Source organism: Camelus bactrianus, chromosome 1, assembly GCF_048773025.1.
Source record: "Camelus bactrianus isolate YW-2024 breed Bactrian camel chromosome 1, ASM4877302v1, whole genome shotgun sequence".
Taxonomy (NCBI): domain Eukaryota; kingdom Metazoa; phylum Chordata; class Mammalia; order Artiodactyla; family Camelidae; genus Camelus; species Camelus bactrianus.
In genome coordinates, this window is record NC_133539.1 from 40558926 (window position 1) to 40584316 (window position 25391).

A 25391-nucleotide genomic window follows, 5' to 3' on the forward strand; every position below is an offset into this window, starting at 1 on the left:
TGCTGCTCAGTATATCTGGGACCAGCCAGTATTTCCATTTCTCTTTTGTTCACAGATCTACAGCTGTTCTTTCTTCCTGGAAGAGAATGATGCTTTGAATGTGCATTATCCGGTGAAATTCCAGCATATCACAAAGGATGCTAATAGCTGACCTTCCCAAAGCCTCTTTGATGTTCTATTCATCTTACCCCTGTTCTTCCTTCCTTGAGTGTGAGTGTGCAGTGCACATTCTTTGCTGGGATTAAATGCTCCTAGACTTGTCTACTTGGGGACTCAGAGGTGGGGTGGGCTGATTTGGCATAGCCTACAGTCTTTTTCTGTATGTGCTACTGCTGGGCTTGGTTTCCATAGTGGAAAATGTGGAGAAGATTACTGAGGATATTTTATAATGTTTTTTAAGCATTTCAGGAAAAAAAATACAAAGTAACAGGTTGAAGGATACCCAAATTGTATGAGAAAGGTTATTTGAGGTTTTCATACTGTTGTATACTTAACTTTGTAATTATACCAAGTTTACTTTGCTCAGTTTTAACTCTTCAAGCAAGTCTGAATTTCAGTCTAGGATTTTAGATTAGCATTCCTAAATATATAATAAATATTTCAAAATATGTATATTAAAAGGTATACTGTGAAGTGTCTTCCTCCTACCTCATCTGTCATTTGCCCAGTCCTCTTCCCCAGCCTATAACCACTGATACCAGTTTCTTACATGTACTTCTAGAGTGACTTTATGAGTAAACAAGCAAATGCAAATAAAGATTCTTAATCTCTCCCTTTTTTGTATGAAGAATAGCTTACTACAAAAATTGTTCACCCATCATCTTGATTTTTGCAGTTAAATATTTTCTTAGAGATCTTTCCATTAAATCAATGTTCTTAAGCAAGGCAGGAAAAGAAAATAAAAATCAACATGACTGCTAAATAAATCTTTACAACTTCATGCTAGAAAAATTAAAATTTACAGGATTTTTAAAATGAAGTAACATAGAAGAATGGGAGTCATACTTTTGCTGTTTTGAACTTTTAATATTAAGATAAATTAAAGTAGTAATATTATTTGATTATAATTTTATAATAGCACCTTAATTGATGTACATCTGTTTTTATAATATATGCATTTTTCTATTTGAGAAACTGAAGCTTAGGCACATTAAATAACATGCAAGGCCTTTGTAATGGTAGCCCTGGGTACTGGAACACAGGATTCAATTCCAGTTGCTGTCTAGTGTGCGATTTGTTTATAGTGAGAAAGAAACAAGCATATTGAGGGTCTACTCTGTGCCACTTGTTCTTACTTAATCCTTATAAGGTTAAGTATTATTCCTATTTTACAGATGAGGGTAGGGACCAAAAAAATAAAATTTAGAGAGGTTAAGTAATTACCAAACAGCACAAATTACCAAACCAGAATAAAAATTCACTGAGTCTAAAGCATATGTTCTTTCTATTTAACCAGGCTACATGCTTGAAAGTCGAGAGTACCAACCTCAAAAGAGTTTCCTCCTTCTCCCATCCCATGCTTTTAGTGTTCATTTGTTAATTCCTGTACTCTGTGTCCCTACACCCTTGGCTCCCTGACCCCCCTACCTTTGCTCAGTCTGCTCCAGCAATACCAGCCTCCTTGTTGTTCCTTGAATACACAAGAGCCTGTGGCTTTTGTTCTTGCTGTCTCCTCGGGGAACCACTGGACTTTCCCTTAGCTCATGTAGGACCATCGGGCATACTATATTTTACTTATTTGATCATTGGCTGTCTCTCCTCCTAGAATGTAAACTTCATGTGAGTAGGGAGATATATGTGTGTGTGTGTGTGTGTGTGTGTGTGTGTGTGTGTGTGTGTGTTTTATTCAATGACTAGTCAAGTACTAGTCTGTTTTATTCTAGTTATATTTGTGCTATATTTCTAGCTCAAGAATAGTACCTAGTACTTAATTGGTATTCATTAGATATTTGTGAAATATTTGAACAAATACCTATTCTACTTTCGAACTAGGTACCATGTTAGGGAGTAAGGGTGTGACTGTAAGCAACAGACATATAGTGCAGTCGGCCCTCTGTATCCATGGATGCAGAATCCACAGATAGGAAAGGCCGACTTCTACTACACCATTTTATATGAGAGACTTGAGCATCTGCAGATTTTGGTATCTGTGAGGGACCTGGAACCAATCCCCCATGGATACTGAGGGATGGCTGTAAAGTAGTTCCTTTCCTCTACAGTCTGTGAATGATAGTTACCCATGTTGAGCAATTATTATATTCATGAACCATGTTAGTCCTGGAAACAGTCATAAGAGGCAAGTATTATTGTTCTCATTTTACAAAAAGCAGCTGAGGCCCAGAAAAGTTAAATAATTTGCCAAAGGTCCTGCTAATAATTGGCAAAATCAGAATGCCAAGTAGTTTTTACTCCAAATCCTGTTTCTTACCACCATGACATATATCCACACCTCCTATCTCATATATCTCATGTACCATCCTCTCCAGTGAATTTGTGAGTTGTAAAATTCTGTCTGTCAAGGGCACAGAAAATCACCACCACTTGCATTCCACTGTTCTGTCATAGTATTTTCTGTAGGTTCATGGCTACTTTGAGCCTTGATCATGAGACATTAGCAAATATTCTCTTAATCATTGTAATAATAAAGCAAGTTTAGTCATTTGGCATAAATTCATGATTATTTTTGGATGGTTTAAAAAATTGTGACTTTGCCAGTAATAACATCTCATGTTCCCTAGAGGAGGTGGGTTTGTCATAAATACCATTTCATAGAACATTTCAAGGAACTTAAAGTTCTCGGAAAATATTTTTAACAGGCAGCCTTTTCTCAAACAGACTTCAAGGGCATAATACTGTATACCCTTAAAAGTGTGTGTAGTTTGTGTTTTATCTTATTAAGAATATTTCTATGTATTTCTCTTATGGCAAAACCCATTTATATTTAGCTATCCCTTTTGTATCTTAGTGGAAAACAGAAATAGATTCTTTAGAAAAACACTCTGATGTAGCTGCAGAATTTTGTTCTTAATCTCCTTTGTCCCTTTTTTCTCTATCCAGATCACAGGTTATTTTCATTCAGATATTGCAAATAGGTATTCTGGAGGATTAGTATAATTCCTTTCTCTTAACACTTATTCTTTGGTAGATTGCTTTTCTTTCTTTTATTCTCTGCCTCTTAAAAAGTTATGAAGAGTATATCCTTTTCCAAATCTTACTATGAGCCAAAAAAAAAAAAAGTTTTTAAGCCCCTAGTTCCTGTAAGTTCCTTTTTTTTCAAAAAAGGCTTTCCTCTTTTATTTGGCTTTCATACATTAATTCACTGGTGTTCAGTTTGTCGATTTAACATAAAAGGCCAAAGCAGGGAGCAGTCATGTGCCAGAGTGGATCATTTCACTGGTTTTCACCTCCCTGTATGTAGTCTGGCTGCCTGCACAGAGGCAGCGGCTAACATGGTATGCTTGGGAAACCAAACGTTTCCTAACTTATTAGTGGGAAATTCAAACTTCAGAAATTCAGAAACCACAACAACAGAGACTTATGTTTTATTGTGACTACTGAAGTCACACAGTTTGCCTTGAGAAACAGGCTAGACAGGGGCCCAAAGAGTATAAAATGTGAAACATTTTGATCCCTAGAGAATTCCTCAACCTCCCCCCACCCCCGCCCTTCTATTTTAGCTATAGTAAATCAGTAAATAAAGGGGAAATGGGAGGGAACTAGGAACATTTAATACCATTAAATAGTACTTGAGGTCAGGGCCATTGGAGGATGAAGGTTGATGCTTGCCCTGGCTGCCTGCTGAGCAAACAATTAGATCATGAACAACAGCGAACATCCTCTGTCTACCCTTACTCACTTTTCCTAGTTCCTGAGGGTGTTTGGTTTCTATCACCTCCATGACATTTTGGAGAACTACAGTTTGGGCCATAATTTATTTACAGAAGGTGGGAGAGTTTTATTCTTGAATCTGTGGAATGTAAGTGACCATTTTTCTTGTGGTCTGTGTTTTGCATGTCCCCTTGTATGCACTGTAAAAATTAAAATTATTTTGGTCATATAAACCTTGTTTAATCTTCCCTAATAGTTCAGAGCATTTGGGTTACATTTTCCTTTTCTGCCACTTCTGAACATAGAGAAGACAGAAAGCACGAACACAGAATTTGATCCTATTTTCTCTAAGTTGGGATCTTTTAAGATGAATGTGTTCTAGAGATTTATCTTATGTAGTAAGGGGCAATTCCATTAAGATGTTACAGCGGTTTGCGCCAGGCCTGCTAGAGGTAAGAGCAGTGACTTGAAACTCAACTTTTCTAGGCCCTGGGTCTGTCTGCAGCTGGTTTTGTCCCTGAGCAAAGTTTCACCCATTTAGTTGTGTTTATCTCTGTAAGAAATTCTGTTTGTGGCAGAATTAAAGAAAAGGCTGTAGTATACCTTTTATATGTGCTATATGAATACCCATCCATTTTTGGACCATGTTTTGACCTGGCCATATCTTACCTTTGAATTTTATATCATTTTAAAATTTGAATTTTAAGGGAGGGCAAACTATTTCAGGTTTGCAGTAGTTGAAAAAAGTGTTTTTAAGAAAAACGCACTGACTTTACTATCCCTCATTTTTAAAGTTCATTCATTCACAGATGAAAACGAGGAAAAAAAGCATAACCCAACAATTCTCAAACAGAAAAGCCACTTTCAGAGGAGCCACATATCTAATAGACAGGGAATGTTGGAGCAAAATCTGCTATTAACTTAACTCTGTGACCTTGCTTCATCTAACTGTTACCTCAGCTGCAACATGGGGCAAGCGATATAATTTTGTCTCTTTTACAAAGCCTGTAATGATCTTCAAATCTCAGTTCCAGAGTAAAAACCACCAACAACCTTTCAAGTCCTTTCCTCCCTTCTTTCCTATGCAGCACTGTGTACAAATTCATATGTCAAAAATGTATATTCCATTCTGTCAGAAGATATTTTATGACTCATCAAGTCTCAATGGTTCATAACTATATGGGAACCTTAATTGGAATTTCATGGGATTCAGATTTATTTTTGGTTCTTTGTATGTCAAGCATTTGTTGTAGTTCAAGGTCATAAGTGGCTATTAAAGTAAAGAAGTAAATTTTTTAGTGCCTGACACTTAAAATGTTATGCCAAAATGAAAGTACAATTACACTGAAAAATGAACACCTAGGAAGAAGTATTTAGACTATTAGTTTCTGAAAGGGAATCTTTATTGTCTATGGCTAGGATCTGATATAAGCTATTTAACCTGTAATAAAAGATTGTTTTACCTATTTGTTTCCTGTGTGTGCCTCTCCAGCATGGTAGGACTGTAAGGGTAAAACAGGGAGATTCCAGGCTAGCTTTTAAGCCTATTGCTCTCTTTAGTCCCTTACTTAGTAACTAGTGTTTTATTTCAGGTGACTAAGACTTAATTAGGAGAGCTCATGTGGGTTTCTCATAGGAAGTATTCCCCTCTAGCAGGGAAATGAAGATAAAGGCTAAATTCACTTTCAGAGTAGCTGAGGTTAGACACTAGAGACATGGATTTTCTCCAACAAGCTAATGCTTTACTTCACTTTTATGGCTGGGTTAAGAGAAAATGAGTTCTTCAGGACTGCATCCTACAAAACATCTCCTCTGGCCCTGAGACAACCGTTTGTGCCTCAGCCTGGTGGAACCCTATAGCACCAGATGATGATGGAGCACCATTTTTCTGGGTAAACTGGCATAATATCTAGAAGAGTAATAGATATGATTTACTGAGTGTCTCCTGTGGGTCTGGCATTGTGCCAGTTAGTTGCTTTATCATCATTTTTAATCTTTACTTTAAGGATTGAAATCACTATGGAAATCCAGGTCGTTCTAAAGGCCAAGCAATGGATTTAAAATCAAACTTCAGGTGTTCTGATGCCGGGTCAAGTCTTCTTTCTCTTTTAACCTTAGATTCCCTTTTCACAGCAGACTTCCAAGGAATAAATCTGTTATCCTTTTTTGGGGGAATCTATAGTTACATTTACATTTCAGTTCCCATTTTTTCCATGACTGTCCCCTAACTTGTTTTACCCTGGCTGTTTCCCCTTTTCTAGATTCCCACAGCTCTTACAGTTTTGTGACATAATACTCTGTATTGTTTTATACCACTTTCTAATTTATGTTATATTAGTTTTGCTCTTGAACTAACTGTAAGCTCCTTAAAGAATTCAGTACCTCTGTATCTTCCACATGGGTTTGAACTCAGTACAGACTTGATGAGCAAATGATTGAGAGGTGAGAAGAACCATTTCTTAGCAGGGCATAACTATCCCTCTTAGGCTGAATGATGCCTAAAGTTCTCAGAATTTACTCTTATTATTAGAGCAGAAGAAGAAGTAGAGTTTTGTTCCTCTTGTTCATGTCATTTTGGAGGAGGGAAAACCATTCATTGAATGAATGGCCTGTGATTCTTTCCATCTTTGTTCAGCCCAATGAATTTTATGAGACTGTAAGAAGATTCTTATGAGGTATAATTTTAGGGGAGATGAGTAGAACCCACCTTTCTTAAAGTTGTTATCGTTATCTGAAAGATCTCTGTGTGCCCCATATGAGTAGGTTGTATGAAAGTCTGAAGGATAATATGGAACCTCAAACATAATGTATTTCTTTTAATAAAATGAGTGTTTAATTATCTTGATAACAAATGAATTTATTTTAAAGAACAGATAATCTTGTCTTTAGCAGCACATGACTACTTTTCACAGAACTCCACAGAGTGATTCACCTCCTCTGGCATTCCCAATTAACTGACTAATGAGCCAAGGCTAAGGGACTTGCACAGCATCTCACTGCAGGCAGGCCCTTTGTCTTCAGCAAGAAGGAACTTTCTCAGGCTCTCCTCAAATTCTTGGGCCAAACAGCTCCTTCCTTTTCTTTAAATGTGACAGCAGCAGTCACTTAAGTTTTGTTAGCCCAAATATGATGAATGTTTTACATTTCTCTTATGATTTCTGCTCAGAGTTGTTTTTGTTTTGATTCACTTAAAAAGGAATTTTAAAAAGAGAAAAAAAACTTCGTTCACCTTTAAACTTTTATTCCAAGACTGGTGGGCCATGAAATATGATAAATCTGGCAGGTTTGCTCCTGTCAGAGCTGCCCATCTTGAAGCACTGACCTCATCTTTGAGGCTGTTCTTGGTAGGATGATTTGGAGTTCTCACAGGCTCAAGGATAAAGTTATGTTAATTTTGCCTCTGGCTTAAGAGTGGGCTTCTCCCCTCACATTCTTCCATTTTCTTTAGGTGATTTGTCTCTGTAATGATATGATCAGTAGCTTGTATTTTTGTATAGTCTTTGGCTCTACTTGATCAGAGTTCCCTCAGGGGTTGCTGCTCACTATTCTGTCCATACCGAGTATTGAGAGATACTTATGGTGGATGATACTGTTTCCTTTTTTTTTAGGTTTATGGAAGCCAAGGCTACAGGAGACTTACCCAGTGAATGGAAGGCAGAGCGAAGAAGAGTAGAACTTGATTTATGAACCCTTATTCCTACTCTTAGTCTTACCATTGAGATAACACTATTTGTCCATGACAATTTAGTGTCACTAGTAAACAAGCTTGGAAATTGACTACATTCTGTTTTGTATTTTTTTTAAAAAAGTCCCACATTGTTTGTCTTTAGTTAATTTTTATGTATAGCTGATCTGTCTTATCTACACTGGTTTATCAATTCATTAGAAAAAAGCAGGGACAGGACAGTGATTAAAATCACTGTGTAAGAGCCGCTGATGAGTTTTGTCCTTGTCATCCACACAATAGGTGTAGCTGGTTAGTGACACAGTGTGGTGTGTGGGGAGCTTATTTGCTGGGCCTGTTGTCCTCCCTTGTGCTTAGCACAGAGCCCAGTAGACACTCAGTACATGTCCGGTGTTGATGAGGAGCTATGAGCTCTAGGCTGACTTCACAGGTTGACACTGGCAATCCCTAACTTTGAAACTATAGAAAAATCATTCCTTTTCTGTAAAACCTGGCAGATGGGTTGGACTACCACAGAAACTTTGTAATCAAAATGTATGCTGGGAAAAGGCAATCTGCTGATTTCTAATTTCTGTAGGGACAAACTGGGCCCCGTGACAGCAACTTCCAGGCCTTCAGCTGAGGCACAGAGCTTAGGGAAAAACAGAGTAATGCCCTTCATTAAGGACAAAAGCACTACACTCTGCTCGTTCATATTTTGCTTCTCCTCTATTCCATGCCCCTGGGCAGTTCACCTGGTACTGTTTCACCATCTTTATTCTCATTATTTTGAGGAGGAAGTTAAAGTGAGGTAGGTGGAGATGGGCAAACAGAAGCATCTGACTTGACGTCTGCCTACACATACTGTACAGTGAAAGATTTCACTGCCTTGACTTCATATGAGTGTAATTTGTTTTCTGGTTTTTGTGTTTGTAAGTCAATTCTACATGGTTTTTAAAAATAGTGGTAGAGATTTGTTTTGGTCTCCTAAACAAAATCTCGAAGAGGAGGCCCTTCCTAGGCCACTATTTCTAGAAATACTCTTTTCTTACCAAATAAGTTTCTAGGTTGTAATTTGTTCATATATTTATCCAACACACTTATTGGCCCAGTGACATACCTACTAACTGAAGCTATGTACTTTTCTAGGTGTTAGGGATAAAGTTGGTTGCAAAACTGACCCTCAAGGAGTTTCTAGTACAGGAGATAGACAATAAACAAATAAGCAGTTAATGTGTAACTTAATGGCATGTAGTAATGTATGGTGTGAAGGAAAGTAAGGCAAGTAAGTATCACCAGGAGCTCAGAGAACTCATTAGTGACTTCCTCTGTAGTTCTTGGGAAGGTTGTTTTAAAGGCACTGAGTCACTGAGTTTTGAAAGGGAACTTGCTAGCTGGGGAGGTATAATGCTTATTTGGAAGACACAGATCACTTATCAAGTTAGTGGTTTAGACCTACATGGTTTTGACTATAGAGCATACACTCTTTCCAGGGCACTTCTCAGTTTTTAGGCAGAGAGTGAGCTTTGCCACCCAGAGGACTTTTAAGTACGTTTATTATTTGCTTTTTTTTGGTCCTCCCTTTATTGCCTTCCTTCCATTGATACAGTCTGGTTGAACTGTATTGATTTTCACCTCCCTCCTTTCTCTTTGCCTTCTTACGGCTTATACTTACTAACAAGAACTTTGTACCTTTCAACTTTCTTTTTTTTAATGGGTTTTACATCCAAATTAACACCTACAGTGCCAAGGCTTCTTTTGAGGCTTCTGTTCTCATCTCTTCCTACTGTTAATTTAAGGAGAAACCAAAGGCTATAGCCCAAGAATGCAGGGGGCCTTGGCTTTGCTCCTAAGTAGCTCTGGGTCTCTGAGGTAAGTCACACTGTGGACATCAGTTTCTTCTGCAAAATGAGGCATTTGGATCAGATGCCCTCCAAAGCTTCTTCCAGCTCTATAAAGTTCTGTGCACATTCCCTGCCAGGTGTGTGTGTGTGTGTGTCTGTGTGTGTTTACACTGTCTTGTGCCTAGTGAGCATCCCACTGTCCATAAAGAACTTATCAAGGCACTTCTCAAACTCCCATCTGTGGAACTGAGTGTTTGCTATTCTGACGTAACATACACTGCCTTTTACTCATAATAACTCACTGTCCTTTAGGCTAGAATCAGTAGTAATCATAAACAGAAACAAGGTGTTTGCACTCCTACCTGTCCCAATGATAACACTTACTTACCTATTCCTCTGCATACCTCCACACCCCTCCCCCAGCACAAACATATAATTTCCCAAGCCAGTCATTAAAAAATAATAATTGTATCTTTAAGAGTTAATCTTACTTTAAAACTAGTAGGGCATAAGGAATGTGAGGATGGTCAGACTGTAGGAAGAACACTGCTAATGTGTTATTCTCTGTTCTTGGGCTCAGACTTAAAACTGCTGCTGTCCTATCTAATCTACTAAATTAGAATCTCATGGAACAAGCATGAAAATGGAATGCTTCTCTTATATCTGAAAAAGAACCAAGGGACTTTCCTTGGAGAGCCTTCCCACTTTTGTTTGCCTAGCTTTCCCAGTCAGAGGTAATGGTAGCGCAGAAGGCAGCCAGGAAGAGATAATCTCAACTCTGTTTTTAAGAAAAAAGGATGTAGGAGGGCTCACAACAGTGTTGGTGACGATCTGCTAGGAATTAGTGCACCTACCACAACGTAGAAACTCACTGGCCAGAGGAGTTTCTGAAAGTCTTTGCAGCAACACATTAAACATAAGTGATTAGGTTGGTGGCCCTTAAACACTGACTAGTGATGGCAGAGGCAGCCATAGAAATATTTCTTTGAAAGTTTGTGATGCTGGCTGCATATGCAGTGTCTTTTCATCTTTAAATCCTTATTTAAACATAATTTATAGAAACTAGTCAATCAGCTTATATTGAAGCTAAATGCATAGTCAAATAAAAATTAAATTAAAAACTCTAAAAATCATTTAAAATTAATGATATGCCCAAGAGGATAAAGTTTGTTAGATTTTTCAAAAATAATGACTGCCTATGTGGACAACAGATTCCATTCCTAAAGTAGGTTGAGACCAATATTGCTTTACACCCCCTGATTATTACTTCATAACATCCAGTCTTTTATAAACAGTTCTCTTCCTGCCCCCTCTTCCTTTTTCCCCTTAATAGGGGGTTGTATATTTTCTCCTCTGTTCACCTTGTAAAAGCAGTTGCTTTACCCTGAAGCACTAGATATAGACAGAACATGACCTAGGAAGAATTAATGGAATTTTATTCTTCCTCTCCCCCATTTTCACTTTTTTACCTCAAAATCTGTTTATTACCAAAGGCACTTTTTTGGAGGGGAAAAGGTAGCAGAGAACCCAAAAACAAAATTCACAGCCTTTTGAGAAAAGAAGTTAATGAGAATTGCAAGTGGACTTGAAAATTAAGCAGCTCAAAGCTTGATTTGTATTTTCATCCTGGCTGTTACTATAGACTCCATCATAGCATTAGGAAAATATCACAGAAATACCAGTGCTTAGCAGTTAAGGTTAATTGCTATAGAAAGATAAATGAATCTATTAAATATAAAACTAATATATACCTTATTTGGAGCTGGAAAAATTCACATTCATTCAATCTAAAACATTTTTTCCATCATATAGATTGTCCCAAAGACTAAGAAATGCTCACTCAGAGAGCCCACTGTGAGATAATGTATCCATGATAAATCTTTTTTAACTTTCAATTTTAAAAGGAGTCTTAATAGGTGATTGTTCTTTGAACTGTGCTTTAAAGTTAATAAGTGGAAAAAAATGGAATATTGAAGTGTGTCATTTAAACTTTTTTAAAAAAATTGATGCTTGTCCTTTTTAAAAAAATAAAACACAGACTCTGGGAAACAGCTGTTAGAGCTTTGATAGAGGTTATGATTTTCAACAGTTGAGCTATAGTTTATGGTACAGAAGGTACTTTGGGTATAGCTGAAACAATAATTGATGGTTTCTGTTTCCCTCTTCCTCTATTAGATTCAAAAGAGTGGGATACCTTTTTCCCAAGGCAGGAATTTTTCAGTTTCCAATTACAGCCTCTATCAAATAAACAAGTTTTCTACTGCATACTCCGTACTTCCCCACCATAACCTGGGTGTTTCCCCCTGTCTCTCTTCTCATTATGGTAGGCGTCCCTAGATTTGAAATAATTGTTTTGAGGAAATCCTACTTCTCAGTACTAACCTGCAGTTTATAAGGCCTGTCTTTAGGCCAAGTAACATCATATTTCTTTTAGAACACTAAAACCAAAGCTTTGCATTGCTCCAAACAAAATTAGCAAACAAAACAAAATTCCTCTGAAGCAAAAATCGAAGGCACCAATGTTATATACTTTAAAATTAAACTCTACCACAGGAATTACTAGAAATATAGATACGTTCTGAATTTTGAGCAGCTAAAAAAGTGTTGTTTTAAATGATAAGCAAAACATAGAGACTATTTAAAAAGGGAAATAATTACTTCACACATTTCTTAAGTTTTGTTTTATAACATATGTTCAGACCAAATAAAGTTTGAATGATAAATCATTTTTTATCTCCTATTCCAGTGTTTTAAATTTGACATAGCATATTTTATTTTTAATTCCTCTGCTGATTTTTATTCTGAAAAATAAAGTAAAATATGTAAATTTTTCGGCGTCTGCCAATAATCTGTTTAGGGTTTAGGTATAACTCATTTTTGGTTCAAAATGCCACTGATGAACAAAAATCTTCTATAGGATTTACCCTTTTAAGTTAGTACTTCTATGAAATAAACTATTGTTCAACATATTACTTCAGAGACACCAGCTTTATCTTCAATTTTCAGTGCCGTTTGTCATTTATCCATTGACTGGAGTTGAAGTAAAAAGCTAGAACAAAACTGTGATAGTTACTTCCTTATACTAATTGACATTTGCTTTTAAGGTAGAATAACATTTGTAGGATTTTTTTTTTTGAAGCTTCAGAAGTACTTTACTTTTTCAATTAGATTTATCCTAATTACAAGATGTATTCCTAACAGGGGTTTTCTAATCTTTTATGTGAAGATTTATAAAAGGGGGAGGGCATTGGGTGAGAAACAGATCTACTACCATGTGGTAGTGTTTCACACTCTTCTAAGACTTAAAGGAGTTTGAGTCTCAGGAGAAAGAAGATCAGGAGATAGAGTTGTTGTATTACAATATTTTCCCCCACCCTTTCCCCAAAGATTTCTCAATACCGGCAGGATACAATGTGTCGCTTACTTGGAAAGCGTGGGTAATATATAGTCATCCTCCACCTCTCTACATTTTAAAACTAAATCCCAAATCTGTTTTCTCCCTCGGAGAAAACAAGTTTTGTGTGAGTTGGAAAAGATTTTGAACCTAGAGTTCATTGGACGCGCTTTTCGAAACCTGTTTGCAGTTCGTGATGCTGATAACTTTAAAAGCCACCTACAGACTGCCTGGCTCTCTGACAGCAATCCCCTTGCTGGAGCAGAGCGGCTCTCCCGGGCTTACCTGAGTCGCCTGCGCCGGGGCCGGGCGGGGGCCGGGCGGGGGCCGCAGTCGCGGCGCTGCGAGCGGGCTGCGCGCGCTCCGGGAGTCGCCCGAACAATGCGAGCGGGGCGCTGAGCGCGCCCGGCCTATGGGCGTTACGTCACTGCGCTGCCTTATAAGGCGCTCCGCGTGTGCGGCGCGGGCGGCGGGGGCGCGGGTGACAGCCAGACCCGCAGCGGCGGCGCTGCAGCGCGCCCGGACTCCGCAGACGCTCGGACCGTGTGAACGGGCCGTGGGTCCCGGCTCCCCGCGGAGGTGACTGGGCGGCGGGCCGGGAAAGCCAGCGCCCTCCTGCCCGTCTATCCAAGTCACTGGGGGTCATGGGCGATCTACTTGTAACTTTTCTCCCTCTGGGGCCCTAAAGCTTCTCTTATTGCTTCGGATTCTTAAATACACATCCTGAAATTCTTATTTTTAAACGTTTGTAAATACATTTTTGTTACATTTGTTTTTTTGGTTCCTGGGGGTGGAGGGGAGGCAGAGGCAGGAGAGGGAAGCCAGAAATCTTTTTCTTTCTTTTTTTCCCCTTTTTTTGGAGACATCTCTGGGGTGATTTAGACTTCAGACCTTCTCTTTCCTCTTTGTAAAGAGTAGGGGTCCTCAGAGGATAGTATTTTATTTCCTGATGATGTAACTACCAAACAATTCTTCAAGTGATGATGGGAAGGCCAGATGAAATCTTATTTTTTTCAGCTTTTCCTGAAAGAACCTTCTCGTTCCTCATTTCTACATGCCTGTGTTTTAAGGAAAGTAGTTACAACTAATCAGTTTATTTGGCAAGGAAGATATTTGTTAAAGAAATTAAATGTTTTGTGTTGTACTTTCAAAACAAAGTATAAATGCAGAACTTTAGAATCAGCTTTTTTACCCATTTGTTCTCTTCTACCAGCACACAAAATAAAACAAAACAGACATGAGAAGAAAAAAAAAAAACTGACCAAATTATGTCTGAATTAAGCCTGTTACCCTTTACTATGGGGCAGATTTACTTGTATAAATCTTTTTTTCTGGTAAGTGAAAATTAGCCTCCTAATTACTTTGCACATCAGTAAGAGAAGTAATCTCTAAAGTCCTAGCCAACTATGTGTATCTGCTAAGTAAATTAGAGACACGGCTGCCTCATTTGTGAGCTTCAAATGAATTGAGTAGTTTAAATAACTTGAGTCTATTTAATTTCTTAAATTACATTAAAATAGGGTTGCTTCCTGGTATGATGTACATATGTCTATAGAATTATTGTTTCCATATGTGTTGTCAAGCAGGAATAATGCAAATAGTCTGCTTGTTTCTTTTCTCTAGTGTGGAGTGGAGAAAGTCTGGTTGCAGAGAATTTGTAGTTAGTGAAAATGATGTGGAGAAAAGATGCAGGACACAAAAATAAACATGTATCATCTTTAATAAACTGTGTGCTCACTTTGACACTTCTTCTAGATGACTCTACCTGTCTACTGAGAAGCCTGTTAAACTAGCCTCTGCTCTTTATATATACTGTTTTAAGGGAAGTGAATGACTATACCCTTCAGCTGAACTTAAATTTTAATATTTGATTTGTTAATATTTGTATTAACATTTTAGATGTTGGTTTATTAATTTTAAGGGGAACTCTACCTTATTTTTGTGACGTATATTTGAAACTTTTCTAGTCTCCTATGTTTGTCTTGTACTTTTAAATATCCTTTGAGATTTTTATGCTAGATTTGATTTATTACAAATGAGATAAGATGGCTGATAGGAAAGCTGCATGAAGCATAAACACCTGAATCTCAGCTCCAAACTGGTAACTTAAAGCACCTTTACCCAAAGCTAGCATTTTTGTAATTTGTTCTACCTCCTTTTCCGTCTAATGGATACAGAGGCTTCCTAACATTTGGCACTGCTTTTTATGTCTTTCTTCCATTTTTTGTACTCATGAATGCTTTACATTTATTTTCATGCTTTTGACTTCCCAGTTTCCCTGTAAAATAGATCAGTATTATTTCCTCCTTTTCTTTAGTTGAAGTAACTGAAGACTAGAGAAGTTGAGTGGATATAAGACTTGTCTAGGATTTTTGATGCAAAAATAAAAAAGATTAGGACTCCTGCTCTTGTGTTCTTTGCCTATGCTGTGTTACTCCCCAAAGCACTGGTCTGTGACTCAGCTATGACTCAGCGCTCCAAGGTCATGGTATGTAACCAGTCTCTTTAGGAACCAATGATAAATCTCATTTGTTGAGGTTCTAGTTCATAGCCGTCACTGTGCCTAGTGCTGTACATGCTTCCATCGTTTAATCTGCGCAACACATTTTGAGGTGGTATTACCCATACTTTTCAGATGACAAAACACATTTGGAAGGGTAAAATTGCTTGACCAAGGTCATACTGCTAGTGAGGTAATGAAAGCAGGGATTTGAACTGGTGTTTATATATACAGCCGTAGTCATCTTCTCGTAATGTTTTGCTCAGAATCTCTCAGAGGAGTTGTTAGTAAAAAAAAAGTTTTCTGATTTAATTGAGAAGTTTGTATCTTTGTTTTCCAGATTGAATATTGAACTAGGAAAACCAAGACTTACCCTCTTCATAGGCTGCACGTCAGAGCTACCCCGATTGTGCACTGAATAACTCTAGGGAGTGTCATTTACATTGAAGACATTGTGGATTTGTATATTTACTAAGACAGTTTTCTTGAGGATGTTGGCAACATGTCTTATTCTAACAAAGTTAGAATATTTTAACAGTTTTCTGACAGATGAAAGTCAAGGGTCTTGAAGAAGGGGACTCTTTATTAAGAAGGGAAATCTTTTTCTCAGTGACACAAGGGTACCCTGGGTCTTGTATCGCAAACTCAGCCAGCCATTGGCATTGTGCTCCATTGGCCACGTGAATTAATGAGTAGACTTTTTTTTTCCTTCCCTCTTCCTACCAATATTCTCTTTGCTTTGTAATTTTTGTTCCCTTAGCTTCTGGCATATACTTATTATAAAAAGAACAGAATTATGACCATTGTGCCTCAATCTTGATGAGAAAATTTGATTTCCTCTTTTACTGAAAATTTTACTGTTCAATTGCTATATGATTTTTCTAATTTTATAATCAGGAATTTCTTACAAATAAGGATACCTACAAGTTAGAGTCCTTTCTACAGCTAGTAATCTGAATTTATGATCTAATTCAGCAGTAGCTTTGTCATTTAGAAATGATCTACCAAGCTAATTGCTTTCTAATGTGGAAGAAGCGTTTGTAAGCAACAAGGCTGGAAAGTAGGATGTATTGATTTGATTGAACTGTATAAAGTCACTTTTGTTAAATGGTCAAAAACAGTTGAATATTAGCAGTTTCCCATGGTTCAGACTAATGCCAGAAGGTTATTACAATGGCCCAAGCAACCGGTGTTACTAGTAATGTCCACAGTGTCATCATTATTTAACTGTTTTAAAATGTTATTAACATGTTACTAAAAATGTCAGAGCCAGTTTCTCTTTATGAAGTGACTGCTCTTGTTTTCTTTCTTGTCCTATCTCCCTGCTTATGTTTCTTCTTGTGACTGGTGGAGTCTTTTAGCCATCTAAATTTAAGTGCCAGAGAAGCAGTATTCATAATGAACTGAACCTTTCCTGCAGCTGCCCACAGTTTTCACTGTTGGTTCTTTCATTAGGTAAGGGGTGATGTGCACTGCTCTCTACTACAGGCTGTCATCTGAAAAGTATGGGTAATACCACCTGTGGGATGGTAACAACACTCTTTGAATGTGGTAGGTTTGCCTCTGTAAAAGAAAATATGTGGAAACACTATAACATGCAAAGAAAAGCAATAATTCTTATTGTAGGCATGGTCCTGTATGAGAAGCTGAACAGAGTGGGTACAGATTCCGGGTGGCAGGGGAAGAGGCAGAATGCTGTGGTTTTGCATTGCATCAGGCTGCAGTTGGATTGGCCAGAGAGTGAGCCTTTGGTGCTAAGGCATTCTGCCTCAGACATTCTAACACCTCATCGGCAGCATTCTGGAAAAATGACTGCCTCTGAGCATTGGGCAAGCCTGCCATGAATGTGATGCTGATCTCTTTGCTGCCACACAGTTTGGGAGGAAGACTGAAGGGACTGAGCACCACAGGTGGGCAACTGTGGGATGTGGAGCAAAAAGGAAAGTCTGAGGGTAAAAGCATCTCCTCTCCATGCCAAGGACAGTCAGTTTTCCAACCAACCTCTTCCTTTTACTCTTCTTTTTATTTCCCAAGTGGTATCTGCCTAGCTCTGTACACATAAATGCCTGTGCACTGAGATATGCACTGAGAACTTCACACCAGCAGTTAATGGGCTGCAGTGAACTTGAATTTACATATGGATCCTTATCTACAGCCCAAATCTTCTGTCCCAGGCCTCCATAGTCCTTGAAGTTTCCAAAGGCTCTTCAGTTATTCCTATTCATACTTCCTCTGACTTTGATTTTAGAAAGGGACCAATACCCTTGAGAGTTATCTTGGGCTGATTACAGCAACAGTATTAGTGGTGATATTAGGGAATGGAAACCCCTTTATTAACATTAAAACGAATGATATTTTGTGGCTTTAAAGTTAATTTAAAAATAGTTCAGTGCCCATATCATAATTTGGAAAACGCAGGAAAGTCAAAAAGACATTTTACAACTAGTCCTACCACATAAATACTGACAACTATTAACAATTCCATGTACTGTATTTCCTTTTAGTCTTTTCTAAGCATTTGTAAAGCACGATTGCATTCATACTGTGGTTCATATGTGTATATTGTGTTTTTACCTTTATTATATATATTTTATGTTCTTGGCTTTTCTGTAGATGTTGGGTCATTTAAGAGCATATGTTTGCATATTTTCTCTAGAAATAGTGATCACAAAGCTAACCACTACCTGCTATCCCATTGACATTGTCATGGTTTTTGTTCTTCAATAAGTGAAACAAGGAGGTCTATTCAATGAAGACTCTTCTGTTGATCAGAGACCTTCTGTTCTTGGTTTACATGGGATGCTGTGAGTTGGCTATGGGACTCTAGTGAGCATCCCAGTAGGTGAGCAGAATGACTTGGAGAGAATGAAGGATTGATTATATTACACCACCATAAGATTATTAAATGGGAAGCAGGAAAACCCTGCTATTTAGGTCCAGTCCATTTGCTTATTTATTCCTGCAAACATTTGTGTTTCCTTGGTAACTAATAATAGTTTTGAAAAGTTGTTGAACTCAAAAGTATTGCTGCAGGAGTAAAAAAAAGAAAAAAACCCTCAAATCACAGAAATTAGACGGAAAAGACCTATTAGGTCATCTTCTTTGTCACTTGCCAGAACAGATTGTTCTTGATACTTTGTTCAGTCCATTTTTTAAAGGGACTTTGTCAACGAGTTTGTACTCCATGTCTTTTTTAAGAATGCATCTTTAAAGAAACCACTGACAGGTTTTTCTGTATAGTCATAGAGCTTGATTTCAAGCTAACTCTTTATAGAGGGAGACCTGTGGGTTCAAAGTACAATTGAACAGATTTTTTAGTTGGAAATCATTGAAACAGTTTAGAATGTCATTGGAATAATTGGCCAACTAAGGGTAAAACAGAGGAGTGAGTTGAATTTTTATGTTTTCTTTTATCATTGGAAACTCAAATATAACAATACATGAGGATAAACTTTTAATCACATAGCTCATTGTAATGGATGTAGAAGGCCTAAGGAAATAAAGCATTTAGGAAGTTAAAGTAAGAGTAAAATGGTTCATTCTAAGATTGTTTTTATGAAAGAGGCATTTTATAATCTTCCCTCCTATCCCCGATTCTGCTTTGTCTATTATATTTATGATCGATTATTGCTTCATGTGAAGGTGGCTTCTAGTTGTAATATCCTTTCCCTCAGTCACACAACTTACTCCAAACCTCAGAATGACAGAATAAAACTATCTCACAGAGTAGTCAATGGTGGTGTTAGACTATATGCTTCACTTGCCTGCATTATCGCTAATGATGTCTTCACTGGAAAAAATGATGAATAAATTAAGAAATAAGAAATGCACTTTGAGTTTTATTAGGAAGGGTGATCATTTCATAAAATCACATTTTCAAGTATAAAAGACCTTAGAAGACATCTACTGTACTTATTGCCACTCTTTGTTCTCCCTTTTTAAATAGATGAGATAATTGGAGCTCAGGTTAAAGGACTTGCCCCAAGGTCAGACTTTGGTGATCTAGCTACTATGTTTTATGAGTCTGCATGTCTCTGTTGGGAAACATGAAAAATAAAAAAATGACTTAAAGAATGTGACTATAACTGTCAAAAAGAATGTGTCTGAAATTCTAATTAATGTTAGTGTAATGTGTCTAGGTTTATACTAACCACAGAACTAATTTGGAACATTAATGAGCTAGTTATCCACTTTTATATATTAAAAATGCAGTATTTTTCTTGCATTTGTTTATTGCTGGTAGTCAACTCAGGTCATCAAGATTGGTCATGGGTTGGCAACTCTGGTCAAAAATTTAATGGAGAGATCTGAATGTTTAATATTAATTCTGTGTTATCATTTAACACCATTGTCTTCTGTGCTTGCCAACTGGTTATTCTGTACAGGAGAAATCCTATTATAATTTGTTACTAAGCAAAGCATCCAATCTACATCATAAAATACAGGTTTGGAAGGGAGGTCAAAAGTCTTGTGTTCACCCTTCGATTGAAATCTCTCCCACGTGAGAATTTCAGCTTCTTTCCCAGGAGTTGGTGCATGCACAGTCCAGTTGTCATTAGTAAGAGCTGAACAGTTTCAGGGATTTGTTGCTTCCACTGACTGTTCCTGGTCTTTCCATGGCACCATATTGAACAAATGCATTGCTTTGACATGACAGCTTTTTAAATATTTGAAGACAGTTTGTCCTGAATCTTCAGTTGTTCCTATCTGATATAATCTGAATCCTTTCACACCATGTGTCTTAAAGTTTGGTGAACAAATTACTTCCACACATCAGGATTGTCTTCCTCTTTATAGACTTACAGACTCTGTGTGTGCCTGTAAATGTAAGTTTTCTTGGCATTTTAGGCAACCACATCAGACTGCTGTGCCATCGAGCTTACTGATCACCAGCTTCCTAATGAACAACCACACACCTAAGTATTTTCATCATGCACTGTTCCTGTGATAATCTCGGTTAATCACTTCTGTCTTATGCTGATTTTGTTTATATCTTTGTTATAATAACGACAATAATGTGTAACACATTTACTGCATAATAGGTACCAAGAACTGTATACTTCACATACAGTATCAACTTTGAGACACATAATGACCCTGTGGGAGAGATAGCTGAGGAACAGAGAGGTGAATTATCTATACAGGATCACAGAGCAAGTAAAGAGTGGCACCAGGGTTTGAACTGCAGACTGACTTCAGCAACCTCTGGTAGAAATCACACTAAAAGTCTTGTAGTAGGATTTGGTCTTACGGGACAAACAGTACTAACATGAAGTCATAGAACTTTGTATCTTTCTTATCTGCCGCCTATAGGTCATTAGGCTTGCACTATGGGATGGTAGAGTGAGAATGGATCTTGGAGATCATCTGGTCAGTTTCCCTCATCTTATTGTTTATATAACTGAAACTCAGGCTGTGCAGTAGTCTGTTCAGGGATATGCTGTTGGGGCAGAGCTCAGGCCAGTATGTGGTGCCTTTTCTACCGCAAAACTCTTAAAGTGTTTGTACCTTGTACCATTTCTTCTCTCTCTCTTTTCTCTTCTCTTCCCTCCCTTCTTCTCTTTCTTCCTTCCTGTCTTCTCTCTCTCTAATTATTTATGGCACTGTAAGCATTAAAACATCAGTAACAGTCATAGAAACCATATTGAAAGGTATACTTAAAATCCTAGCATGCTATGTTTGAAACTGTTTTCAATATATTGCCAACTTCTGAATCTGTAAGTTCTTTATCTTTTCAGATTATGACATGGACTTAAGAATCTTATCAAATATATTCTCAAGATCCCTCTGACTGAAGTTTCGTAGCTCAAAGAAAATTTAAGGAGTGGTAAGGGAAGGGAAAGGAATTGTCATTTATTGAGAACCTACTGTGTGGTGATTACGCTCCCCAGCACTCTACCTTGATGTCTTAAACCTCCTTCCCGTTTTATGAGATTCTGTATCAGGACTAGCCCAATACCCTGCCCAGAATGGGCATTCCACAAACCTGATAAATGAGGAAAGAAGTGTTTTGGATCCAGCAGGAGAAAGGAATGATGATCATGTATACACTACTTGCACTCATTAACTGTTAGCTTTTGGTTCATTTTATGTGCCATTTATTTCATATCTGTGGAGGCAAATACATGCACAGGATGCTATGGGATGCTACTTGAGGTGATAGATTTTGGCCTTGTACAATGTAATACTGATTAAGTCTTGATCTGGAAACTATTCTTTCTTCCATTTAATCAAGTTTCTTTAATTTCCTTGATCACAAATATTCTTTGCTAGGGAAATTTTCCTCTGAGGGTGTATTTAATCGTGCAAGTGGGGAAAATGTCAACATGATAGTACTCTGATAGCCTGAGGACTTGAGGAATAAAAACAGCTATGGCCTAACAGTTGCCTCTTGGCAAAATATAACTTAAAATAGAGCTGATTTCTTTTAAAACATAATCAATTCTAATGAAAACTGATCCATTTGAGTTTTGAAATGCATAGAATCAACTTTCAGTTACCATGAATGACTCTTGCCCTAGTGATGCCACAATGTCTATCATAAGATTGCTAATTATCAGTAGACTCAAAATATGAAAATGGCTGAAGTCTCACTTCACCTCTGAGAGGTGCTCAGTGACTTTTGGTTAAAATCAAACTCTATCCATCCATCCATCCATCCTTCCTTCCTCTGTCTATGGCTATCATTTGCTAAAACCTTGTGGAACAGATGTCTAACTCTCCTTTCTTTCCTCCTCTCTGCTCAAAACCACACACAGAGACACCCACAGGTACACATTCAGGCTTTTACATATGCTAACTAACAACTACAAGAGGAAATGAAGAAAAATGAAATTCAATTTTTAGATCAGGAATGGAAATCTACTTCCCAAGGGCTAAATGTGTGATCTTTTTACCCAGTCATGGTGACCTTCAACAACTAATCGCATGTTTTGTGCTTGAGAATTATCATCAGTCATTTATGCCATTATGTTAATAACAGGATGGGTGGGAGAGGCATTGGCAGCTGATGCATGGCTTTCACATGTACGATATTTAAATTTTTTTATGCTTTTGAGAGGATGAAAAGGCCAGTGAGACAATATGATTGAAATTCTTGAAAAAATTTCACCTTTGTTCATAATATTTGCTCACTGGAATGGAACTGAGTAGATCTAAATTGAAGGAAGAGGGATATTCAAAGGGAATACTAATACTATGTGTGTGATGATGATGATTTATAAGTATACAGAAGTTAGGCCTGGTCTGCATCTACTATATTCTTTCAAGAGACGCTCAGCAACTATTTGCTGAGCACCTTCTGTGTGTATTTATTACTGTGCTGAGTTCACGGTGAGTGGGGCAGAAAGTATAAAGCATGACCATGACCAGATTTTGATTGGTAGATTGAACAAACACGTGAACAAAAGCCAAAAAACAATAAATATTATATTGGGATGCTGGATTTGGTGAAGTAAGAATTTTTACAAAAATGTCAGTTAGGCTTAGAAATATCTGGGAGGTCTTCATAATAGAAGATAAAGTTCACCTGGACCTTGAAGGGTGAGTAATTCCAGGAAGGATAGTGGGAGAGCAAAGGGACCCTGGATTGACTGGAGTCATTGGCCCATGTTGAGCAGTACTGGGCCTCTGCAGACAGTTGTGCAAGTGGTAGATATTGCAACGCTGGAGGAGAGGGTGGTCACATAGGGTCGGGCCAGACTATATATGACTCTTAAAATTCAAGCAGTGGGATTTGGGTTTTAATTTAATGTTGTGTAGACAGTAGGGTGCCACTGGCAACTTTTGAATAGTTGAGTAATAGACTGAAAGCAGTTTTAAGTGAATCATAGCATTGTTAGAAAGTTCCTTTTCACTTGCATATCGAAGTGCAATGTGCATATGAAGTAGAATTAGGTGTACTTCAACCTTGTTGTATATTCATATGTTAATGCTGCTTTTGGGTACAATCTTTGGACAAGTGAGTGTGTGGAGCAGCTCCTATTGAATTTGAAAGGTCTTTTCTGAGAATCAAAATAAAATAGATATATAATGTTTTACTTAAGTAAGAGAATTTCTTTTAATCTTATTAAATATTAGGATGACTGCTGAAAGAGTGGCTCTCTTGAACTGTTTATTTGACAAGTAATTATGATTTATCAGAGAGTCTCCTCAGAGAAAATGTTGGTAGCTGGGGAGAGCTCTCCCAAGGCTTATATTTACAAACACACAAAACTCAATCTGAATGACTGACTAACTGAGTGAATAAATGAATTGGTTTGTTTGCTTGCTTGTTGGTTTATTTTGATGATGTTTGGTGATGTCCCATCCATTGCTGAAAATGGAGGGAGGCTCTTTATGTTTTAGCTACTTAGCTATCAGCAAGGAGTTGTGGAAGGTAAAGTTGAGAAGAGAACCTTCTCCGAATGCTTTTTGTTGAAACAGACACTATCTTCACCTTTTCATCTTCCAGGGAAAGAAATTCCATGATTGGCTTCATTGTGTTAGTTTTAATAGTTCATAAATTTCATTACAAAAAATAGCTCTGCTAAGAACTTTAATTTGTTTCCTTTCTTCCTATGATCTTACTGGGCTTTTGTCTTTCTCTTTGGTTTGTGAGTTATTTAAAGTTGTGCTTCTTAATTTTTAAACATGTATTTTGGGGTGGGGGAGAGAGCTTTTGTCACTGATTACATTATAGTCAGAAAATATGGCCCGTCATCTTCCTTTTGAAGTTTATTAAGATTTGCTTTATGGTCCCACTGTGTGGTTAGTGTTTGTACAAGTTCCCTATCAGCTTAAAGAGAATGTATATTCTGTAGGAGTTAAGAATAGCATTTTCTATACAAATAAAGCTTGCTTATTGTGCTGTTAAAAATATTCCATAACCTTGTTGATTTTTGTCTGCTTGATTTATTAATGACTAAGAGAGGTATGTTGGAGTCTTTCACTGTGATGGTGGATTAGTCTGTCCTTGTGTTTCTGTCAATTTTTGCTTTACTTATTTGAGACCAAATTTTTATGTGCATATAACTATTCCTAGGAAATGGAGTCTCTTCACATTATATAATGACTCTTTATAGATGCTTTCTACCTTAAAGTCTCTTTTGTCTCATACTAACAGTAGTTTCTCTTGGTTAGTGGTTGCCTGATAATGTCCAACCTTTTACTTTCAGTTTTGTTATATTCTTAATGTTTCAGTGAGTCACAAACAGCATGTAGTTGGGAATTATTCTTCTTAGAATTGTTTTAATCTAGTCTGACAATCTTTGTCTTTTAACATGAACGTTTAGTCTGTATTACAGTGATTACTGATGTATTTGGATTTTATTTTGTCATCTTATTTGATGGTTCTGTTTTTTACCACTTTTTTGCTGCTGTTTGGATTTTATTTTTATTCATTTTCTCCCTCTCTACTTGGGAAGTTAGACACTATGCCTATCCTATTAGGAATTAATTAGCCTCTAAATTCTTACAAGTTAAATGATCAGAGTCTAAAGCTAATCAGTATTTTAATCCTCCAAAAACTTTAAGGACCTCAGAACACTTTAACTCTGAGCATACCCTCCCAATTTATATGTTATTGTTGAAATATATTTTAGTTCTTTTTTAAATACCACAAAATATTATCATCACCTATTGTTGTTCTTTTAATCAATGTTGGTTTAGATGTACCAATGCGCTTACCACTTTCTTTGCTCATTATTTGTTCTTTTTTCCAGACTTCCATCTGGGATCACTTTCCTTCAGTCTAAATACATACTTTTGAAGTTCCTTTAGTTGAAATCTGCTTTTTGCACAGCACATTCTCTCTTTTTATTTATCTGAATTTGTCTTTTTTTTAACCTTTGTTCTTAGGAAGATTTTTACTGCTTATAGACCTATAAGTTGGCACCATTTCTGTCAGCACATTAAAGTTATTATCCCACTGACTTCTGGCTTCCCATGTTACTGTTGAAAAGTCAGTCAGCAGTCTAATTGTCATGCCTTTTCTCTCTGGCTACTTTTATGATTTTCCCTTTGTCTTTGCTATTCTGTCATTTCATTATGATATAGTAAGTATAGGCTTCTTTATTTTATCTTTTATGGGTTTCACTGAGATTCCTTTATATGTGAATCAGTGTCTTTCCTCAGTTCTAGAAAATTTTCAGCTGCTGTTAACTTGTCAAATATGGCTTCTGA

At 37.3% G+C, this 25391-nt stretch overlaps 2 protein-coding genes across 8 annotated transcripts in view; one reads left to right on the plus strand and one right to left on the minus strand.

Moving 5' to 3' along the window:
- Window positions 1–25391, plus strand: part of COL8A1 (collagen type VIII alpha 1 chain) — a 497220-nt gene that overhangs the window by 204344 nt on the left and 267485 nt on the right. The window lies entirely within an intron of this gene.
- FILIP1L (filamin A interacting protein 1 like) overlaps window positions 1–25391 on the minus strand; it is a 268750-nt gene that overhangs the window by 34552 nt on the left and 208807 nt on the right. Inside the window, exon 1 of one of the 3 annotated variants that reach the window (XM_045503833.2) lies at window positions 13016–13172. The exons of the other annotated variants lie outside the window; for them this stretch is intronic. The gene's annotated coding sequence lies outside the window, so the exon portion shown is untranslated. Of the gene's footprint in view, window positions 1–13015; window positions 13173–25391 lie in introns of those variants that run through there. 3 annotated transcript variants of the gene reach the window in all.